This window comes from Heptranchias perlo, chromosome 5, assembly GCF_035084215.1.
Source record: "Heptranchias perlo isolate sHepPer1 chromosome 5, sHepPer1.hap1, whole genome shotgun sequence".
In the NCBI taxonomy this organism is placed as follows: Eukaryota; Metazoa; Chordata; class Chondrichthyes; order Hexanchiformes; family Hexanchidae; genus Heptranchias; species Heptranchias perlo.
The window spans coordinates 114,127,195-114,149,597 of NC_090329.1; the positions used below are offsets into that span (position 1 = coordinate 114,127,195).

A 22,403-nucleotide genomic window follows, 5' to 3' on the forward strand; every position below is an offset into this window, starting at 1 on the left:
GCAATTGATAGGAGCTGAATTGCGAAATTGAAATGTGAGAGAGATAGGTTTTTGTCAAGCAAAGGTATGAAGGGATATGGGCGAAAGGCAGGTCTCTGGAGTTAGATGAGAGATGAGCCATGATGTTCTGAAATGGCGGAGCAGGCAGGCAGGCAGGCAGGCAGACAGGCAGGCAGGCGGGTGTGAATGGCCTCCTCCTGTTGCTATGTTGTAGGATTTGAATGAAGCGTTGAGCTTGCTATGTGATTGTTTTGCAGATGAAGCAGGACTTGTGTGTGTTTGTGTTTGGCAGTGCGAATGCGTGTACCCTGTGAGTGATGTTGTTTCCCCCGGCGCCAGGCAAGTGCAGAAAGTGTGGTAAAGAATGAAGTAGAGGACTGCAGCCCTTTAAGTAAAGGGAAAAGCAAGCAATTGATGCCTACGGCCATACTAGTCTGAAAACGCCCGATCTCGTCTGATCTCGGAAGCTAAGCAGAGTCAGGCCTGGTTAGTACTTGGATGGGAGACCGCCTGGGAATACCAGGTGCAGTAGGCTTTTCTTGCCAGCAGAGGCTGCTCTCAGCTCTGCGCACTCCCTTCAATCACAAAGCTTTTTGCTGCTTGCTCCTGCACTCTCTCTCGCTTTCCTTTGCCCATTCCTTTGCTGCACATTCTCCTGCTGCCAGACAAAGGCAAGGGAGTCGACACAGAGTCAACAAAAAAAAACACATGAAGAAAATAAGCTGGCAAAAAACATACACAAAGCAGCAAGCGTTTAAGTAAAGAGAAGCAAAGCAGGCCATCGCTTACTCCCACACTCCTCTGAAAAGTACCCCATCCCATCCGATATCACAAGCTAAGTCAGAGGCAGGCCTGGTCAGTACTCGCTTGGGACACCGCCTGGAAATAGCAACTGCCGTCAGCTTTTCTTGTTAGCTGTTTGCTGTTCTTCACGCCGACGCTGCCTTCATTTGCCAGTCTTTTTGCTGATCGCTCGCTCGCTCGCTCACTCGCTCGCTCGCTGTTGCTCGCTTTCCTCTGCCCATTTCCTGGCAGCACGTTCATAGGAACGGGAGAAGGCCATTCAGCCCTTTGAGCCTGTTCCGCCATTCGTGACTGATGTGTACCTTAACTCCATTTACCCGCCTGTGCTCCATAACCCTCAACACCCGTGCCTAACAAAAATCAATCAATCTCGGTTTTGAGATTTTCAATTGATCCCCAGCCTCAACAGCTTTTTGGGGGAGAGAGTTCCAGATTTCTACTACACTTTGTGTGAAGAAGTGCTTCCTGACATCACCCGTGAACTGCCTAGCTGTAATTTTCAGATTATGCCCCCTTGTTCCGGACTCCCCCACCAGAGGAAATAGTTTCTCTATCGAGCCTATCAGCTCCTTTAATAATCTTAAACACCTCAATTAGATCTTAATCTTCTAAACTCAAGGGAATACGAGCCTAGTCGATGCAACCTGTCCTGACAACTTAACCCTTTTAGCCCCGGTATCATTTTGGTAAATGTGCGCTGCAGCCCCTCCAAGACCAGTGTATCCTTCCTGAGGTGTGGTGCCCAGAACTGAACGCAGTACTCCAGATGCGGTCTAAGCAGAGCTTTATACAACCGTAGCATAACTTTGTATTGTATTCCAGCCCTGTTGAGATGAAGACTAACATTCGCCGACCTGCCGGTCAAATCGGGGCCAGCGGCTGCTTTTATCCATGTGCGGAAAGGCACACATCTTCTTCTGGCCTGAATTGGGCCAAGGTGACTTAAATTGGGGTGTGGGCTTGAGCCTTTTCTAAGCAGCTGGGCCTGGGAGAGGAGAAAAGGCTGCTCCCCGGTTGTCTGTATTTTGAGGCAGGAGGGACCAGCGTTTTTGCAGCAGTGAGTGAGTGAGTGAGTGAGTGAAGGAATGGTGAAGCTAATGAAGGTTAAGGCCAGGGGAAGGCAATGAAGGGTAGGTAGGGTTGCCAACTCTGGTTGGACGCATTCCTGGAGGTTTTATCACATGACTTCCAACCACCCGACCCAGTCAAACATCCTTTTTGACCCATCTGCTATAATTTTCGAACTAATTAAGAAAAGCGTTCAAAGAAAAGGAAAAACCATTTTTCTTTTAATGCCTCTATGATGTTTCTCCACGGTTGGCTGGCAGCAGTGTCCAGGAGATTAATCTTTAATTCCTGGAGACTCCAGGGCAATCCTGGAGGCTTGGCAACCCTACAATTGCGTGAGGTAAGCATTCAAGTACTGACTTTTCATATTGAATCTACATTTTCTTTACCCAACATTTGGACTTCTGTCCCTTTCTCCCCAGGTTTTGCCGGGCCTCCGACAGGTCAATTTCACCCCTTAGGGCCTCTGCCTGCCCCATTTCTTATGCCTACACCACATAATCTACAAGCCTCTCCATCACCATTTTGATGCCCATTTTAGTTCATGCATCCGGAAAGTCCCGAAAGGCCTCTCCCGACCAACAATCACGGCATGTGTTTATTGAATGATTTCAGGGGCTTTCGTCGCGAAGACACTAGCCAGAAGTCCAGCGCAGGTGTTGATGAGTTTTTATGTGAGAAAGGTCAGTGCTAAGTTTACTTCTTAGTACAGCACAGAAGGAGGCCACAGGCCAGTAAATGTTTTCCCTTGCAGAGATTGCTACCTTTGAGGTCCTTGTTTTTAACTTGGTCCCTATCCGTAGCTGGTGAAAGTGTGAGTAGAGGACTAGAGTACAAGGCGGCAGAAGTTATGCTGCAGCTATACAAAACCCTGGTTAGACCGCACCTGGAGTACTGTGAGCAGTTCTGGGCACCGCACCTTCGGAAGGACATATCGGCCTCGGAGGGAGTGCGGCGTAGGTTTACTAGAACGCTAGCCGGACTTCAAGGGTTAAGTTACGAGGAGAGATGACACAAATTGGGGTTGTATTCTCTGGAGTTTCGAAGGTTAAGGGGTGATCTGATGGAAGTTCATAAGATATTAAGGGGAACAGATAGGGTGGATAGAGAGCAACTATTTCCGCTGGTTGGGGATTCTAGGAGTAGGGGGCAGAGTCTAAAAAGTAGAGCCAGACCTTTGAGGAGAGAGATGAGAAAACATTACTACCCACAAAGGGTGGTAGAAGTTTGTAAGTCTCTCACGCAAAGGGCAATTGATAGGAGCTGAATTGCGAAATTGAAATGTGAGAGAGATAGGTTTTTGTCAAGCAAAGGTATGAAGGGATATGGGCGAAAGGCAGGTCTCTGGAGTTAGATGAGAGATGAGCCATGATGTTCTGAAATGGCGGAGCAGGCAGGCAGGCAGGCAGGCAGACAGGCAGGCAGGCGGGTGTGAATGGCCTCCTCCTGTTGCTATGTTGTAGGATTTGAATGAAGCGTTGAGCTTGCTATGTGATTGTTTTGCAGATGAAGCAGGACTTGTGTGTGTTTGTGTTTGGCAGTGCGAATGCGTGTACCCTGTGAGTGATGTTGTTTCCCCCGGCGCCAGGCAAGTGCAGAAAGTGTGGTAAAGAATGAAGTAGAGGACTGCAGCCCTTTAAGTAAAGGGAAAAGCAAGCAATTGATGCCTACGGCCATACTAGTCTGAAAACGCCCGATCTCGTCTGATCTCGGAAGCTAAGCAGAGTCAGGCCTGGTTAGTACTTGGATGGGAGACCGCCTGGGAATACCAGGTGCAGTAGGCTTTTCTTGCCAGCAGAGGCTGCTCTCAGCTCTGTGCACTCCCTTCAATCACAAAGCTTTTTGCTGCTTGCTCCTGCACTCTCTCTCGCTTTCCTTTGCCCATTCCTTTGCTGCACATTCTCCTGCTGCCAGACAAAGGCAAGGGAGTCGACACAGAGTCAACAAAAAAAAACACATGAAGAAAATAAGCTGGCAAAAAACATACACAAAGCAGCAAGCGTTTAAGTAAAGAGAAGCAAAGCAGGCCATCGCTTACTCCCACACTCCTCTGAAAAGTACCCCATCCCATCCGATATCACAAGCTAAGTCAGAGGCAGGCCTGGTCAGTACTCGCTTGGGACACCGCCTGGAAATAGCAACTGCCGTCGGCTTTTCTTGTTAGCTGTTTGCTGTTCTTCACGCCGACGCTGCCTTCATTTGCCAGTCTTTTTGCTGATCGCTCGCTCGCTCGCTCACTCGGTCGCTCGCTGTTGCTCGCTTTCCTCGGCCCATTTCCTGGCAGCACGTTCATAGGAACGGGAGAAGGCCATTCAGCCCTTTGAGCCTGTTCCGCCATTCGTGACTGATGTGTACCTTAACTCCATTTACCCGCCTGTGCTCCATAACCCTCAACACCCGTGCCTAACAAAAATCAATCAATCTCGGTTTTGAGATTTTCAATTGATCCCCAGCCTCAACAGCTTTTTGGGGGAGAGAGTTCCAGATTTCTACTACACTTTGTGTGAAGAAGTGCTTCCTGACATCACCCGTGAACTGCCTAGCTGTAATTTTCAGATTATGCCCCCTTGTTCCGGACTCCCCCACCAGAGGAAATAGTTTCTCTATCGAGCCTATCAGCTCCTTTAATAATCTTAAACACCTCAATTAGATCTTAATCTTCTAAACTCAAGGGAATACGAGCCTAGTCGATGCAACCTGTCCTGACAACTTAACCCTTTTAGCCCCGGTATCATTTTGGTAAATGTGCGCTGCAGCCCCTCCAAGACCAGTGTATCCTTCCTGAGGTGTGGTGCCCAGAACTGAACGCAGTACTCCAGATGCGGTCTAAGCAGAGCTTTATACAACCGTAGCATAACTTTGTATTGTATTCCAGCCCTGTTGAGATGAAGACTAACATTCGCCGACCTGCCGGTCAAATCGGGGCCAGCGGCTGCTTTTATCCATGTGCGGAAAGGCACACATCTTCTTCTGGCCTGAATTGGGCCAAGGTGACTTAAATTGGGGTGTGGGCTTGAGCCTTTTCTAAGCAGCTGGGCCTGGGAGAGGAGAAAAGGCTGCTCCCCGGTTGTCTGTATTTTGAGGCAGGAGGGACCAGCGTTTTTGCAGCAGTGAGTGAGTGAGTGAGTGAGTGAAGGAATGGTGAAGCTAATGAAGGTTAAGGCCAGGGGAAGGCAATGAAGGGTAGGTAGGGTTGCCAACTCTGGTTGGACGCATTCCTGGAGGTTTTATCACATGACTTCCAACCACCCGACCCAGTCAAACATCCTTTTTGACCCATCTGCTATAATTTTCGAACTAATTAAGAAAAGCGTTCAAAGAAAAGGAAAAACCATTTTTCTTTTAATGCCTCTATGATGTTTCTCCACGGTTGGCTGGCAGCAGTGTCCAGGAGATTAATCTTTAATTCCTGGAGACTCCAGGGCAATCCTGGAGGCTTGGCAACCCTACAATTGCGTGAGGTAAGCATTCAAGTACTGACTTTTCATATTGAATCTACATTTTCTTTACCCAACATTTGGACTTCTGTCCCTTTCTCCCCAGGTTTTGCCGGGCCTCCGACAGGTCAATTTCACCCCTTAGGGCCTCTGCCTGCCCCATTTCTTATGCCTACACCACATAATCTACAAGCCTCTCCATCACCATTTTGATGCCCATTTTAGTTCATGCATCCGGAAAGTCCCGAAAGGCCTCTCCCGACCAACAATCACGGCATGTGTTTATTGAATGATTTCAGGGGCTTTCGTCGCGAAGACACTAGCCAGAAGTCCAGCGCAGGTGTTGATGAGTTTTTATGTGAGAAAGGTCAGTGCTAAGTTTACTTCTTAGTACAGCACAGAAGGAGGCCACAGGCCAGTAAATGTTTTCCCTTGCAGAGATTGCTACCTTTGAGGTCCTTGTTTTTAACTTGGTCCCTATCCGTAGCTGGTGAAAGTGTGAGTAGAGGACTAGAGTACAAGGCGGCAGAAGTTATGCTGCAGCTATACAAAACCCTGGTTAGACCGCACCTGGAGTACTGTGAGCAGTTCTGGGCACCGCACCTTCGGAAGGACATATCGGCCTCGGAGGGAGTGCGGCGTAGGTTTACTAGAACGCTAGCCGGACTTCAAGGGTTAAGTTACGAGGAGAGATGACACAAATTGGGGTTGTATTCTCTGGAGTTTCGAAGGTTAAGGGGTGATCTGATGGAAGTTCATAAGATATTAAGGGGAACAGATAGGGTGGATAGAGAGCAACTATTTCCGCTGGTTGGGGATTCTAGGAGTAGGGGGCAGAGTCTAAAAAGTAGAGCCAGACCTTTGAGGAGAGAGATGAGAAAACATTACTACCCACAAAGGGTGGTAGAAGTTTGTAAGTCTCTCACGCAAAGGGCAATTGATAGGAGCTGAATTGCGAAATTGAAATGTGAGAGAGATAGGTTTTTGTCAAGCAAAGGTATGAAGGGATATGGGCGAAAGGCAGGTCTCTGGAGTTAGATGAGAGATGAGCCATGATGTTCTGAAATGGCGGAGCAGGCAGGCAGGCAGGCAGGCAGGCAGACAGGCAGGCAGGCGGGTGTGAATGGCCTCCTCCTGTTGCTATGTTGTAGGATTTGAATGAAGCGTTGAGCTTGCTATGTGATTGTTTTGCAGATGAAGCAGGACTTGTGTGTGTTTGTGTTTGGCAGTGCGAATGCGTGTACCCTGTGAGTGATGTTGTTTCCCCCGGCGCCAGGCAAGTGCAGAAAGTGTGGTAAAGAATGAAGTAGAGGACTGCAGCCCTTTAAGTAAAGGGAAAAGCAAGCAATTGATGCCTACGGCCATACTAGTCTGAAAACGCCCGATCTCGTCTGATCTCGGAAGCTAAGCAGAGTCAGGCCTGGTTAGTACTTGGATGGGAGACCGCCTGGGAATACCAGGTGCAGTAGGCTTTTCTTGCCAGCAGAGGCTGCTCTCAGCTCTGCGCACTCCCTTCAATCACAAAGCTTTTTGCTGCTTGCTCCTGCACTCTCTCTCGCTTTCCTTTGCCCATTCCTTTGCTGCACATTCTCCTGCTGCCAGACAAAGGCAAGGGAGTCGACACAGAGTCAACAAAAAAAAACACATGAAGAAAATAAGCTGGCAAAAAACATACACAAAGCAGCAAGCGTTTAAGTAAAGAGAAGCAAAGCAGGCCATCGCTTACTCCCACACTCCTCTGAAAAGTACCCCATCCCATCCGATATCACAAGCTAAGTCAGAGGCAGGCCTGGTCAGTACTCGCTTGGGACACCGCCTGGAAATAGCAACTGCCGTCAGCTTTTCTTGTTAGCTGTTTGCTGTTCTTCACGCCGACGCTGCCTTCATTTGCCAGTCTTTTTGCTGATCGCTCGCTCGCTCGCTCACTCGCTCGCTCGCTGTTGCTCGCTTTCCTCTGCCCATTTCCTGGCAGCACGTTCATAGGAACGGGAGAAGGCCATTCAGCCCTTTGAGCCTGTTCCGCCATTCGTGACTGATGTGTACCTTAACTCCATTTACCCGCCTGTGCTCCATAACCCTCAACACCCGTGCCTAACAAAAATCAATCAATCTCGGTTTTGAGATTTTCAATTGATCCCCAGCCTCAACAGCTTTTTGGGGGAGAGAGTTCCAGATTTCTACTACACTTTGTGTGAAGAAGTGCTTCCTGACATCACCCGTGAACTGCCTAGCTGTAATTTTCAGATTATGCCCCCTTGTTCCGGACTCCCCCACCAGAGGAAATAGTTTCTCTATCGAGCCTATCAGCTCCTTTAATAATCTTAAACACCTCAATTAGATCTTAATCTTCTAAACTCAAGGGAATACGAGCCTAGTCGATGCAACCTGTCCTGACAACTTAACCCTTTTAGCCCCGGTATCATTTTGGTAAATGTGCGCTGCAGCCCCTCCAAGACCAGTGTATCCTTCCTGAGGTGTGGTGCCCAGAACTGAACGCAGTACTCCAGATGCGGTCTAAGCAGAGCTTTATACAACCGTAGCATAACTTTGTATTGTATTCCAGCCCTGTTGAGATGAAGACTAACATTCGCCGACCTGCCGGTCAAATCGGGGCCAGCGGCTGCTTTTATCCATGTGCGGAAAGGCACACATCTTCTTCTGGCCTGAATTGGGCCAAGGTGACTTAAATTGGGGTGTGGGCTTGAGCCTTTTCTAAGCAGCTGGGCCTGGGAGAGGAGAAAAGGCTGCTCCCCGGTTGTCTGTATTTTGAGGCAGGAGGGACCAGCGTTTTTGCAGCAGTGAGTGAGTGAGTGAGTGAGTGAAGGAATGGTGAAGCTAATGAAGGTTAAGGCCAGGGGAAGGCAATGAAGGGTAGGTAGGGTTGCCAACTCTGGTTGGACGCATTCCTGGAGGTTTTATCACATGACTTCCAACCACCCGACCCAGTCAAACATCCTTTTTGACCCATCTGCTATAATTTTCGAACTAATTAAGAAAAGCGTTCAAAGAAAAGGAAAAACCATTTTTCTTTTAATGCCTCTATGATGTTTCTCCACGGTTGGCTGGCAGCAGTGTCCAGGAGATTAATCTTTAATTCCTGGAGACTCCAGGGCAATCCTGGAGGCTTGGCAACCCTACAATTGCGTGAGGTAAGCATTCAAGTACTGACTTTTCATATTGAATCTACATTTTCTTTACCCAACATTTGGACTTCTGTCCCTTTCTCCCCAGGTTTTGCCGGGCCTCCGACAGGTCAATTTCACCCCTTAGGGCCTCTGCCTGCCCCATTTCTTATGCCTACACCACATAATCTACAAGCCTCTCCATCACCATTTTGATGCCCATTTTAGTTCATGCATCCGGAAAGTCCCGAAAGGCCTCTCCCGACCAACAATCACGGCATGTGTTTATTGAATGATTTCAGGGGCTTTCGTCGCGAAGACACTAGCCAGAAGTCCAGCGCAGGTGTTGATGAGTTTTTATGTGAGAAAGGTCAGTGCTAAGTTTACTTCTTAGTACAGCACAGAAGGAGGCCACAGGCCAGTAAATGTTTTCCCTTGCAGAGATTGCTACCTTTGAGGTCCTTGTTTTTAACTTGGTCCCTATCCGTAGCTGGTGAAAGTGTGAGTAGAGGACTAGAGTACAAGGCGGCAGAAGTTATGCTGCAGCTATACAAAACCCTGGTTAGACCGCACCTGGAGTACTGTGAGCAGTTCTGGGCACCGCACCTTCGGAAGGACATATCGGCCTCGGAGGGAGTGCGGCGTAGGTTTACTAGAACGCTAGCCGGACTTCAAGGGTTAAGTTACGAGGAGAGATGACACAAATTGGGGTTGTATTCTCTGGAGTTTCGAAGGTTAAGGGGTGATCTGATGGAAGTTCATAAGATATTAAGGGGAACAGATAGGGTGGATAGAGAGCAACTATTTCCGCTGGTTGGGGATTCTAGGAGTAGGGGGCAGAGTCTAAAAAGTAGAGCCAGACCTTTGAGGAGAGAGATGAGAAAACATTACTACCCACAAAGGGTGGTAGAAGTTTGTAAGTCTCTCACGCAAAGGGCAATTGATAGGAGCTGAATTGCGAAATTGAAATGTGAGAGAGATAGGTTTTTGTCAAGCAAAGGTATGAAGGGATATGGGCGAAAGGCAGGTCTCTGGAGTTAGATGAGAGATGAGCCATGATGTTCTGAAATGGCGGAGCAGGCAGGCAGGCAGGCAGGCAGACAGGCAGGCAGGCGGGTGTGAATGGCCTCCTCCTGTTGCTATGTTGTAGGATTTGAATGAAGCGTTGAGCTTGCTATGTGATTGTTTTGCAGATGAAGCAGGACTTGTGTGTGTTTGTGTTTGGCAGTGCGAATGCGTGTACCCTGTGAGTGATGTTGTTTCCCCCGGCGCCAGGCAAGTGCAGAAAGTGTGGTAAAGAATGAAGTAGAGGACTGCAGCCCTTTAAGTAAAGGGAAAAGCAAGCAATTGATGCCTACGGCCATACTAGTCTGAAAACACCCGATCTCGTCTGATCTCGGAAGCTAAGCAGAGTCAGGCCTGGTTAGTACTTGGATGGGAGACCGCCTGGGAATACCAGGTGCAGTAGGCTTTTCTTGCCAGCAGAGGCTGCTCTCAGCTCTGCGCACTCCCTTCAATCACAAAGCTTTTTGCTGCTTGCTCCTGCACTCTCTCTCGCTTTCCTTTGCCCATTCCTTTGCTGCACATTCTCCTGCTGCCAGACAAAGGCAAGGGAGTCGACACAGAGTCAACAAAAAAAAACACATGAAGAAAATAAGCTGGCAAAAAACATACACAAAGCAGCAAGCGTTTAAGTAAAGAGAAGCAAAGCAGGCCATCGCTTACTCCCACACTCCTCTGAAAAGTACCCCATCCCATCCGATATCACAAGCTAAGTCAGAGGCAGGCCTGGTCAGTACTCGCTTGGGACACCGCCTGGAAATAGCAACTGCCGTCAGCTTTTCTTGTTAGCTGTTTGCTGTTCTTCACGCCGACGCTGCCTTCATTTGCCAGTCTTTTTGCTGATCGCTCGCTCGCTCGCTCACTCGCTCGCTCGCTGTTGCTCGCTTTCCTCTGCCCATTTCCTGGCAGCACGTTCATAGGAACGGGAGAAGGCCATTCAGCCCTTTGAGCCTGTTCCGCCATTCGTGACTGATGTGTACCTTAACTCCATTTACCCGCCTGTGCTCCATAACCCTCAACACCCGTGCCTAACAAAAATCAATCAATCTCGGTTTTGAGATTTTCAATTGATCCCCAGCCTCAACAGCTTTTTGGGGGAGAGAGTTCCAGATTTCTACTACACTTTGTGTGAAGAAGTGCTTCCTGACATCACCCGTGAACTGCCTAGCTGTAATTTTCAGATTATGCCCCCTTGTTCCGGACTCCCCCACCAGAGGAAATAGTTTCTCTATCGAGCCTATCAGCTCCTTTAATAATCTTAAACACCTCAATTAGATCTTAATCTTCTAAACTCAAGGGAATACGAGCCTAGTCGATGCAACCTGTCCTGACAACTTAACCCTTTTAGCCCCGGTATCATTTTGGTAAATGTGCGCTGCAGCCCCTCCAAGACCAGTGTATCCTTCCTGAGGTGTGGTGCCCAGAACTGAACGCAGTACTCCAGATGCGGTCTAAGCAGAGCTTTATACAACCGTAGCATAACTTTGTATTGTATTCCAGCCCTGTTGAGATGAAGACTAACATTCGCCGACCTGCCGGTCAAATCGGGGCCAGCGGCTGCTTTTATCCATGTGCGGAAAGGCACACATCTTCTTCTGGCCTGAATTGGGCCAAGGTGACTTAAATTGGGGTGTGGGCTTGAGCCTTTTCTAAGCAGCTGGGCCTGGGAGAGGAGAAAAGGCTGCTCCCCGGTTGTCTGTATTTTGAGGCAGGAGGGACCAGCGTTTTTGCAGCAGTGAGTGAGTGAGTGAGTGAGTGAAGGAATGGTGAAGCTAATGAAGGTTAAGGCCAGGGGAAGGCAATGAAGGGTAGGTAGGGTTGCCAACTCTGGTTGGACGCATTCCTGGAGGTTTTATCACATGACTTCCAACCACCCGACCCAGTCAAACATCCTTTTTGACCCATCTGCTATAATTTTCGAACTAATTAAGAAAAGCGTTCAAAGAAAAGGAAAAACCATTTTTCTTTTAATGCCTCTATGATGTTTCTCCACGGTTGGCTGGCAGCAGTGTCCAGGAGATTAATCTTTAATTCCTGGAGACTCCAGGGCAATCCTGGAGGCTTGGCAACCCTACAATTGCGTGAGGTAAGCATTCAAGTACTGACTTTTCATATTGAATCTACATTTTCTTTACCCAACATTTGGACTTCTGTCCCTTTCTCCCCAGGTTTTGCCGGGCCTCCGACAGGTCAATTTCACCCCTTAGGGCCTCTGCCTGCCCCATTTCTTATGCCTACACCACATAATCTACAAGCCTCTCCATCACCATTTTGATGCCCATTTTAGTTCATGCATCCGGAAAGTCCCGAAAGGCCTCTCCCGACCAACAATCACGGCATGTGTTTATTGAATGATTTCAGGGGCTTTCGTCGCGAAGACACTAGCCAGAAGTCCAGCGCAGGTGTTGATGAGTTTTTATGTGAGAAAGGTCAGTGCTAAGTTTACTTCTTAGTACAGCACAGAAGGAGGCCACAGGCCAGTAAATGTTTTCCCTTGCAGAGATTGCTACCTTTGAGGTCCTTGTTTTTAACTTGGTCCCTATCCGTAGCTGGTGAAAGTGTGAGTAGAGGACTAGAGTACAAGGCGGCAGAAGTTATGCTGCAGCTATACAAAACCCTGGTTAGACCGCACCTGGAGTACTGTGAGCAGTTCTGGGCACCGCACCTTCGGAAGGACATATCGGCCTCGGAGGGAGTGCGGCGTAGGTTTACTAGAACGCTAGCCGGACTTCAAGGGTTAAGTTACGAGGAGAGATGACACAAATTGGGGTTGTATTCTCTGGAGTTTCGAAGGTTAAGGGGTGATCTGATGGAAGTTCATAAGATATTAAGGGGAACAGATAGGGTGGATAGAGAGCAACTATTTCCGCTGGTTGGGGATTCTAGGAGTAGGGGGCAGAGTCTAAAAAGTAGAGCCAGACCTTTGAGGAGAGAGATGAGAAAACATTACTACCCACAAAGGGTGGTAGAAGTTTGTAAGTCTCTCACGCAAAGGGCAATTGATAGGAGCTGAATTGCGAAATTGAAATGTGAGAGAGATAGGTTTTTGTCAAGCAAAGGTATGAAGGGATATGGGCGAAAGGCAGGTCTCTGGAGTTAGATGAGAGATGAGCCATGATGTTCTGAAATGGCGGAGCAGGCAGGCAGGCAGGCAGGCAGACAGGCAGGCAGGCGGGTGTGAATGGCCTCCTCCTGTTGCTATGTTGTAGGATTTGAATGAAGCGTTGAGCTTGCTATGTGATTGTTTTGCAGATGAAGCAGGACTTGTGTGTGTTTGTGTTTGGCAGTGCGAATGCGTGTACCCTGTGAGTGATGTTGTTTCCCCCGGCGCCAGGCAAGTGCAGAAAGTGTGGTAAAGAATGAAGTAGAGGACTGCAGCCCTTTAAGTAAAGGGAAAAGCAAGCAATTGATGCCTACGGCCATACTAGTCTGAAAACGCCCGATCTCGTCTGATCTCGGAAGCTAAGCAGAGTCAGGCCTGGTTAGTACTTGGATGGGAGACCGCCTGGGAATACCAGGTGCAGTAGGCTTTTCTTGCCAGCAGAGGCTGCTCTCAGCTCTGCGCACTCCCTTCAATCACAAAGCTTTTTGCTGCTTGCTCCTGCACTCTCTCTCGCTTTCCTTTGCCCATTCCTTTGCTGCACATTCTCCTGCTGCCAGACAAAGGCAAGGGAGTCGACACAGAGTCAACAAAAAAAAACACATGAAGAAAATAAGCTGGCAAAAAACATACACAAAGCAGCAAGCGTTTAAGTAAAGAGAAGCAAAGCAGGCCATCGCTTACTCCCACACTCCTCTGAAAAGTACCCCATCCCATCCGATATCACAAGCTAAGTCAGAGGCAGGCCTGGTCAGTACTCGCTTGGGACACCGCCTGGAAATAGCAACTGCCGTCGGCTTTTCTTGTTAGCTGTTTGCTGTTCTTCACGCCGACGCTGCCTTCATTTGCCAGTCTTTTTGCTGATCGCTCGCTCGCTCGCTCACTCGGTCGCTCGCTGTTGCTCGCTTTCCTCGGCCCATTTCCTGGCAGCACGTTCATAGGAACGGGAGAAGGCCATTCAGCCCTTTGAGCCTGTTCCGCCATTCGTGACTGATGTGTACCTTAACTCCATTTACCCGCCTGTGCTCCATAACCCTCAACACCCGTGCCTAACAAAAATCAATCAATCTCGGTTTTGAGATTTTCAATTGATCCCCAGCCTCAACAGCTTTTTGGGGGAGAGAGTTCCAGATTTCTACTACACTTTGTGTGAAGAAGTGCTTCCTGACATCACCCGTGAACTGCCTAGCTGTAATTTTCAGATTATGCCCCCTTGTTCCGGACTCCCCCACCAGAGGAAATAGTTTCTCTATCGAGCCTATCAGCTCCTTTAATAATCTTAAACACCTCAATTAGATCTTAATCTTCTAAACTCAAGGGAATACGAGCCTAGTCGATGCAACCTGTCCTGACAACTTAACCCTTTTAGCCCCGGTATCATTTTGGTAAATGTGCGCTGCAGCCCCTCCAAGACCAGTGTATCCTTCCTGAGGTGTGGTGCCCAGAACTGAACGCAGTACTCCAGATGCGGTCTAAGCAGAGCTTTATACAACCGTAGCATAACTTTGTATTGTATTCCAGCCCTGTTGAGATGAAGACTAACATTCGCCGACCTGCCGGTCAAATCGGGGCCAGCGGCTGCTTTTATCCATGTGCGGAAAGGCACACATCTTCTTCTGGCCTGAATTGGGCCAAGGTGACTTAAATTGGGGTGTGGGCTTGAGCCTTTTCTAAGCAGCTGGGCCTGGGAGAGGAGAAAAGGCTGCTCCCCGGTTGTCTGTATTTTGAGGCAGGAGGGACCAGCGTTTTTGCAGCAGTGAGTGAGTGAGTGAGTGAGTGAAGGAATGGTGAAGCTAATGAAGGTTAAGGCCAGGGGAAGGCAATGAAGGGTAGGTAGGGTTGCCAACTCTGGTTGGACGCATTCCTGGAGGTTTTATCACATGACTTCCAACCACCCGACCCAGTCAAACATCCTTTTTGACCCATCTGCTATAATTTTCGAACTAATTAAGAAAAGCGTTCAAAGAAAAGGAAAAACCATTTTTCTTTTAATGCCTCTATGATGTTTCTCCACGGTTGGCTGGCAGCAGTGTCCAGGAGATTAATCTTTAATTCCTGGAGACTCCAGGGCAATCCTGGAGGCTTGGCAACCCTACAATTGCGTGAGGTAAGCATTCAAGTACTGACTTTTCATATTGAATCTACATTTTCTTTACCCAACATTTGGACTTCTGTCCCTTTCTCCCCAGGTTTTGCCGGGCCTCCGACAGGTCAATTTCACCCCTTAGGGCCTCTGCCTGCCCCATTTCTTATGCCTACACCACATAATCTACAAGCCTCTCCATCACCATTTTGATGCCCATTTTAGTTCATGCATCCGGAAAGTCCCGAAAGGCCTCTCCCGACCAACAATCACGGCATGTGTTTATTGAATGATTTCAGGGGCTTTCGTCGCGAAGACACTAGCCAGAAGTCCAGCGCAGGTGTTGATGAGTTTTTATGTGAGAAAGGTCAGTGCTAAGTTTACTTCTTAGTACAGCACAGAAGGAGGCCACAGGCCAGTAAATGTTTTCCCTTGCAGAGATTGCTACCTTTGAGGTCCTTGTTTTTAACTTGGTCCCTATCCGTAGCTGGTGAAAGTGTGAGTAGAGGACTAGAGTACAAGGCGGCAGAAGTTATGCTGCAGCTATACAAAACCCTGGTTAGACCGCACCTGGAGTACTGTGAGCAGTTCTGGGCACCGCACCTTCGGAAGGACATATCGGCCTCGGAGGGAGTGCGGCGTAGGTTTACTAGAACGCTAGCCGGACTTCAAGGGTTAAGTTACGAGGAGAGATGACACAAATTGGGGTTGTATTCTCTGGAGTTTCGAAGGTTAAGGGGTGATCTGATGGAAGTTCATAAGATATTAAGGGGAACAGATAGGGTGGATAGAGAGCAACTATTTCCGCTGGTTGGGGATTCTAGGAGTAGGGGGCAGAGTCTAAAAAGTAGAGCCAGACCTTTGAGGAGAGAGATGAGAAAACATTACTACCCACAAAGGGTGGTAGAAGTTTGTAAGTCTCTCACGCAAAGGGCAATTGATAGGAGCTGAATTGCGAAATTGAAATGTGAGAGAGATAGGTTTTTGTCAAGCAAAGGTATGAAGGGATATGGGCGAAAGGCAGGTCTCTGGAGTTAGATGAGAGATGAGCCATGATGTTCTGAAATGGCGGAGCAGGCAGGCAGGCAGGCAGGCAGGCAGACAGGCAGGCAGGCGGGTGTGAATGGCCTCCTCCTGTTGCTATGTTGTAGGATTTGAATGAAGCGTTGAGCTTGCTATGTGATTGTTTTGCAGATGAAGCAGGACTTGTGTGTGTTTGTGTTTGGCAGTGCGAATGCGTGTACCCTGTGAGTGATGTTGTTTCCCCCGGCGCCAGGCAAGTGCAGAAAGTGTGGTAAAGAATGAAGTAGAGGACTGCAGCCCTTTAAGTAAAGGGAAAAGCAAGCAATTGATGCCTACGGCCATACTAGTCTGAAAACGCCCGATCTCGTCTGATCTCGGAAGCTAAGCAGAGTCAGGCCTGGTTAGTACTTGGATGGGAGACCGCCTGGGAATACCAGGTGCAGTAGGCTTTTCTTGCCAGCAGAGGCTGCTCTCAGCTCTGCGCACTCCCTTCAATCACAAAGCTTTTTGCTGCTTGCTCCTGCACTCTCTCTCGCTTTCCTTTGCCCATTCCTTTGCTGCACATTCTCCTGCTGCCAGACAAAGGCAAGGGAGTCGACACAGAGTCAACAAAAAAAAACACATGAAGAAAATAAGCTGGCAAAAAACATACACAAAGCAGCAAGCGTTTAAGTAAAGAGAAGCAAAGCAGGCCATCGCTTACTCCCACACTCCTCTGAAAAGTACCCCATCCCATCCGATATCACAAGCTAAGTCAGAGGCAGGCCTGGTCAGTACTCGCTTGGGACACCGCCTGGAAATAGCAACTGCCGTCAGCTTTTCTTGTTAGCTGTTTGCTGTTCTTCACGCCGACGCTGCCTTCATTTGCCAGTCTTTTTGCTGATCGCTCGCTCGCTCGCTCACTCGCTCGCTCGCTGTTGCTCGCTTTCCTCTGCCCATTTCCTGGCAGCACGTTCATAGGAACGGGAGAAGGCCATTCAGCCCTTTGAGCCTGTTCCGCCATTCGTGACTGATGTGTACCTTAACTCCATTTACCCGCCTGTGCTCCATAACCCTCAACACCCGTGCCTAACAAAAATCAATCAATCTCGGTTTTGAGATTTTCAATTGATCCCCAGCCTCAACAGCTTTTTGGGGGAGAGAGTTCCAGATTTCTACTACACTTTGTGTGAAGAAGTGCTTCCTGACATCACCCGTGAACTGCCTAGCTGTAATTTTCAGATTATGCCCCCTTGTTCCGGACTCCCCCACCAGAGGAAATAGTTTCTCTATCGAGCCTATCAGCTCCTTTAATAATCTTAAACACCTCAATTAGATCTTAATCTTCTAAACTCAAGGGAATACGAGCCTAGTCGATGCAACCTGTCCTGACAACTTAACCCTTTTAGCCCCGGTATCATTTTGGTAAATGTGCGCTGCAGCCCCTCCAAGACCAGTGTATCCTTCCTGAGGTGTGGTGCCCAGAACTGAACGCAGTACTCCAGATGCGGTCTAAGCAGAGCTTTATACAACCGTAGCATAACTTTGTATTGTATTCCAGCCCTGTTGAGATGAAGACTAACATTCGCCGACCTGCCGGTCAAATCGGGGCCAGCGGCTGCTTTTATCCATGTGCGGAAAGGCACACATCTTCTTCTGGCCTGAATTGGGCCAAGGTGACTTAAATTGGGGTGTGGGCTTGAGCCTTTTCTAAGCAGCTGGGCCTGGGAGAGGAGAAAAGGCTGCTCCCCGGTTGTCTGTATTTTGAGGCAGGAGGGACCAGCGTTTTTGCAGCAGTGAGTGAGTGAGTGAGTGAGTGAAGGAATGGTGAAGCTAATGAAGGTTAAGGCCAGGGGAAGGCAATGAAGGGTAGGTAGGGTTGCCAACTCTGGTTGGACGCATTCCTGGAGGTTTTATCACATGACTTCCAACCACCCGACCCAGTCAAACATCCTTTTTGACCCATCTGCTATAATTTTCGAACTAATTAAGAAAAGCGTTCAAAGAAAAGGAAAAACCATTTTTCTTTTAATGCCTCTATGATGTTTCTCCACGGTTGGCTGGCAGCAGTGTCCAGGAGATTAATCTTTAATTCCTGGAGACTCCAGGGCAATCCTGGAGGCTTGGCAACCCTACAATTGCGTGAGGTAAGCATTCAAGTACTGACTTTTCATATTGAATCTACATTTTCTTTACCCAACATTTGGACTTCTGTCCCTTTCTCCCCAGGTTTTGCCGGGCCTCCGACAGGTCAATTTCACCCCTTAGGGCCTCTGCCTGCCCCATTTCTTATGCCTACACCACATAATCTACAAGCCTCTCCATCACCATTTTGATGCCCATTTTAGTTCATGCATCCGGAAAGTCCCGAAAGGCCTCTCCCGACCAACAATCACGGCATGTGTTTATTGAATGATTTCAGGGGCTTTCGTCGCGAAGACACTAGCCAGAAGTCCAGCGCAGGTGTTGATGAGTTTTTATGTGAGAAAGGTCAGTGCTAAGTTTACTTCTTAGTACAGCACAGAAGGAGGCCACAGGCCAGTAAATGTTTTCCCTTGCAGAGATTGCTACCTTTGAGGTCCTTGTTTTTAACTTGGTCCCTATCCGTAGCTGGTGAAAGTGTGAGTAGAGGACTAGAGTACAAGGCGGCAGAAGTTATGCTGCAGCTATACAAAACCCTGGTTAGACCGCACCTGGAGTACTGTGAGCAGTTCTGGGCACCGCACCTTCGGAAGGACATATCGGCCTCGGAGGGAGTGCGGCGTAGGTTTACTAGAACGCTAGCCGGACTTCAAGGGTTAAGTTACGAGGAGAGATGACACAAATTGGGGTTGTATTCTCTGGAGTTTCGAAGGTTAAGGGGTGATCTGATGGAAGTTCATAAGATATTAAGGGGAACAGATAGGGTGGATAGAGAGCAACTATTTCCGCTGGTTGGGGATTCTAGGAGTAGGGGGCAGAGTCTAAAAAGTAGAGCCAGACCTTTGAGGAGAGAGATGAGAAAACATTACTACCCACAAAGGGTGGTAGAAGTTTGTAAGTCTCTCACGCAAAGGGCAATTGATAGGAGCTGAATTGCGAAATTGAAATGTGAGAGAGATAGGTTTTTGTCAAGCAAAGGTATGAAGGGATATGGGCGAAAGGCAGGTCTCTGGAGTTAGATGAGAGATGAGCCATGATGTTCTGAAATGGCGGAGCAGGCAGGCAGGCAGGCAGGCAGACAGGCAGGCAGGCGGGTGTGAATGGCCTCCTCCTGTTGCTATGTTGTAGGATTTGAATGAAGCGTTGAGCTTGCTATGTGATTGTTTTGCAGATGAAGCAGGACTTGTGTGTGTTTGTGTTTGGCAGTGCGAATGCGTGTACCCTGTGAGTGATGTTGTTTCCCCCGGCGCCAGGCAAGTGCAGAAAGTGTGGTAAAGAATGAAGTAGAGGACTGCAGCCCTTTAAGTAAAGGGAAAAGCAAGCAATTGATGCCTACGGCCATACTAGTCTGAAAACACCCGATCTCGTCTGATCTCGGAAGCTAAGCAGAGTCAGGCCTGGTTAGTACTTGGATGGGAGACCGCCTGGGAATACCAGGTGCAGTAGGCTTTTCTTGCCAGCAGAGGCTGCTCTCAGCTCTGCGCACTCCCTTCAATCACAAAGCTTTTTGCTGCTTGCTCCTGCACTCTCTCTCGCTTTCCTTTGCCCATTCCTTTGCTGCACATTCTCCTGCTGCCAGACAAAGGCAAGGGAGTCGACACAGAGTCAACAAAAAAAAACACATGAAGAAAATAAGCTGGCAAAAAACATACACAAAGCAGCAAGCGTTTAAGTAAAGAGAAGCAAAGCAGGCCATCGCTTACTCCCACACTCCTCTGAAAAGTACCCCATCCCATCCGATATCACAAGCTAAGTCAGAGGCAGGCCTGGTCAGTACTCGCTTGGGACACCGCCTGGAAATAGCAACTGCCGTCAGCTTTTCTTGTTAGCTGTTTGCTGTTCTTCACGCCGACGCTGCCTTCATTTGCCAGTCTTTTTGCTGATCGCTCGCTCGCTCGCTCACTCGCTCGCTCGCTGTTGCTCGCTTTCCTCTGCCCATTTCCTGGCAGCACGTTCATAGGAACGGGAGAAGGCCATTCAGCCCTTTGAGCCTGTTCCGCCATTCGTGACTGATGTGTACCTTAACTCCATTTACCCGCCTGTGCTCCATAACCCTCAACACCCGTGCCTAACAAAAATCAATCAATCTCGGTTTTGAGATTTTCAATTGATCCCCAGCCTCAACAGCTTTTTGGGGGAGAGAGTTCCAGATTTCTACTACACTTTGTGTGAAGAAGTGCTTCCTGACATCACCCGTGAACTGCCTAGCTGTAATTTTCAGATTATGCCCCCTTGTTCCGGACTCCCCCACCAGAGGAAATAGTTTCTCTATCGAGCCTATCAGCTCCTTTAATAATCTTAAACACCTCAATTAGATCTTAATCTTCTAAACTCAAGGGAATACGAGCCTAGTCGATGCAACCTGTCCTGACAACTTAACCCTTTTAGCCCCGGTATCATTTTGGTAAATGTGCGCTGCAGCCCCTCCAAGACCAGTGTATCCTTCCTGAGGTGTGGTGCCCAGAACTGAACGCAGTACTCCAGATGCGGTCTAAGCAGAGCTTTATACAACCGTAGCATAACTTTGTATTGTATTCCAGCCCTGTTGAGATGAAGACTAACATTCGCCGACCTGCCGGTCAAATCGGGGCCAGCGGCTGCTTTTATCCATGTGCGGAAAGGCACACATCTTCTTCTGGCCTGAATTGGGCCAAGGTGACTTAAATTGGGGTGTGGGCTTGAGCCTTTTCTAAGCAGCTGGGCCTGGGAGAGGAGAAAAGGCTGCTCCCCGGTTGTCTGTATTTTGAGGCAGGAGGGACCAGCGTTTTTGCAGCAGTGAGTGAGTGAGTGAGTGAGTGAAGGAATGGTGAAGCTAATGAAGGTTAAGGCCAGGGGAAGGCAATGAAGGGTAGGTAGGGTTGCCAACTCTGGTTGGACGCATTCCTGGAGGTTTTATCACATGACTTCCAACCACCCGACCCAGTCAAACATCCTTTTTGACCCATCTGCTATAATTTTCGAACTAATTAAGAAAAGCGTTCAAAGAAAAGGAAAAACCATTTTTCTTTTAATGCCTCTATGATGTTTCTCCACGGTTGGCTGGCAGCAGTGTCCAGGAGATTAATCTTTAATTCCTGGAGACTCCAGGGCAATCCTGGAGGCTTGGCAACCCTACAATTGCGTGAGGTAAGCATTCAAGTACTGACTTTTCATATTGAATCTACATTTTCTTTACCCAACATTTGGACTTCTGTCCCTTTCTCCCCAGGTTTTGCCGGGCCTCCGACAGGTCAATTTCACCCCTTAGGGCCTCTGCCTGCCCCATTTCTTATGCCTACACCACATAATCTACAAGCCTCTCCATCACCATTTTGATGCCCATTTTAGTTCATGCATCCGGAAAGTCCCGAAAGGCCTCTCCCGACCAACAATCACGGCATGTGTTTATTGAATGATTTCAGGGGCTTTCGTCGCGAAGACACTAGCCAGAAGTCCAGCGCAGGTGTTGATGAGTTTTTATGTGAGAAAGGTCAGTGCTAAGTTTACTTCTTAGTACAGCACAGAAGGAGGCCACAGGCCAGTAAATGTTTTCCCTTGCAGAGATTGCTACCTTTGAGGTCCTTGTTTTTAACTTGGTCCCTATCCGTAGCTGGTGAAAGTGTGAGTAGAGGACTAGAGTACAAGGCGGCAGAAGTTATGCTGCAGCTATACAAAACCCTGGTTAGACCGCACCTGGAGTACTGTGAGCAGTTCTGGGCACCGCACCTTCGGAAGGACATATCGGCCTCGGAGGGAGTGCGGCGTAGGTTTACTAGAACGCTAGCCGGACTTCAAGGGTTAAGTTACGAGGAGAGATGACACAAATTGGGGTTGTATTCTCTGGAGTTTCGAAGGTTAAGGGGTGATCTGATGGAAGTTCATAAGATATTAAGGGGAACAGATAGGGTGGATAGAGAGCAACTATTTCCGCTGGTTGGGGATTCTAGGAGTAGGGGGCAGAGTCTAAAAAGTAGAGCCAGACCTTTGAGGAGAGAGATGAGAAAACATTACTACCCACAAAGGGTGGTAGAAGTTTGTAAGTCTCTCACGCAAAGGGCAATTGATAGGAGCTGAATTGCGAAATTGAAATGTGAGAGAGATAGGTTTTTGTCAAGCAAAGGTATGAAGGGATATGGGCGAAAGGCAGGTCTCTGGAGTTAGATGAGAGATGAGCCATGATGTTCTGAAATGGCGGAGCAGGCAGGCAGGCAGGCAGGCAGACAGGCAGGCAGGCGGGTGTGAATGGCCTCCTCCTGTTGCTATGTTGTAGGATTTGAATGAAGCGTTGAGCTTGCTATGTGATTGTTTTGCAGATGAAGCAGGACTTGTGTGTGTTTGTGTTTGGCAGTGCGAATGCGTGTACCCTGTGAGTGATGTTGTTTCCCCCGGCGCCAGGCAAGTGCAGAAAGTGTGGTAAAGAATGAAGTAGAGGACTGCAGCCCTTTAAGTAAAGGGAAAAGCAAGCAATTGATGCCTACGGCCATACTAGTCTGAAAACGCCCGATCTCGTCTGATCTCGGAAGCTAAGCAGAGTCAGGCCTGGTTAGTACTTGGATGGGAGACCGCCTGGGAATACCAGGTGCAGTAGGCTTTTCTTGCCAGCA

At 48.6% G+C, this 22,403-nt stretch overlaps 8 non-coding genes across 8 annotated transcripts; all 8 read left to right on the top strand.

Annotated features, from left to right (window-relative positions):
* Nucleotides 1–416: 416 nt before the first annotated feature.
* Nucleotides 417–535, top strand: LOC137322381 (5S ribosomal RNA). Its single transcript, XR_010963096.1, has one exon. It is a non-coding gene; the product is annotated as a 5S ribosomal RNA (ribosomal RNA).
* Nucleotides 536–3,537: 3,002 nt separating this feature from the next.
* LOC137322387 (5S ribosomal RNA) lies at nt 3,538–3,656 on the top strand. The gene has a single exon (XR_010963099.1). It is a non-coding gene; the product is annotated as a 5S ribosomal RNA (ribosomal RNA).
* A 3,006-nt stretch (nt 3,657–6,662) lies between these two features.
* Nucleotides 6,663–6,781, top strand: LOC137322397 (5S ribosomal RNA). Its single transcript, XR_010963106.1, has one exon. It is a non-coding gene; the product is annotated as a 5S ribosomal RNA (ribosomal RNA).
* A 3,002-nt stretch (nt 6,782–9,783) lies between these two features.
* Nucleotides 9,784–9,902, top strand: LOC137322213 (5S ribosomal RNA). The gene has a single exon (XR_010962970.1). It is a non-coding gene; the product is annotated as a 5S ribosomal RNA (ribosomal RNA).
* A 3,002-nt stretch (nt 9,903–12,904) lies between these two features.
* On the top strand, nt 12,905–13,023 carry LOC137322398 (5S ribosomal RNA). The gene has a single exon (XR_010963107.1). It is a non-coding gene; the product is annotated as a 5S ribosomal RNA (ribosomal RNA).
* Nucleotides 13,024–16,029: 3,006 nt separating this feature from the next.
* On the top strand, nt 16,030–16,148 carry LOC137322399 (5S ribosomal RNA). Its single transcript, XR_010963108.1, has one exon. It is a non-coding gene; the product is annotated as a 5S ribosomal RNA (ribosomal RNA).
* A 3,002-nt stretch (nt 16,149–19,150) lies between these two features.
* On the top strand, nt 19,151–19,269 carry LOC137322328 (5S ribosomal RNA). The gene has a single exon (XR_010963072.1). It is a non-coding gene; the product is annotated as a 5S ribosomal RNA (ribosomal RNA).
* Nucleotides 19,270–22,271: 3,002 nt separating this feature from the next.
* On the top strand, nt 22,272–22,390 carry LOC137322400 (5S ribosomal RNA). Its single transcript, XR_010963109.1, has one exon. It is a non-coding gene; the product is annotated as a 5S ribosomal RNA (ribosomal RNA).
* The last annotated feature ends 13 nt before the right edge of the window (nt 22,391–22,403 follow it).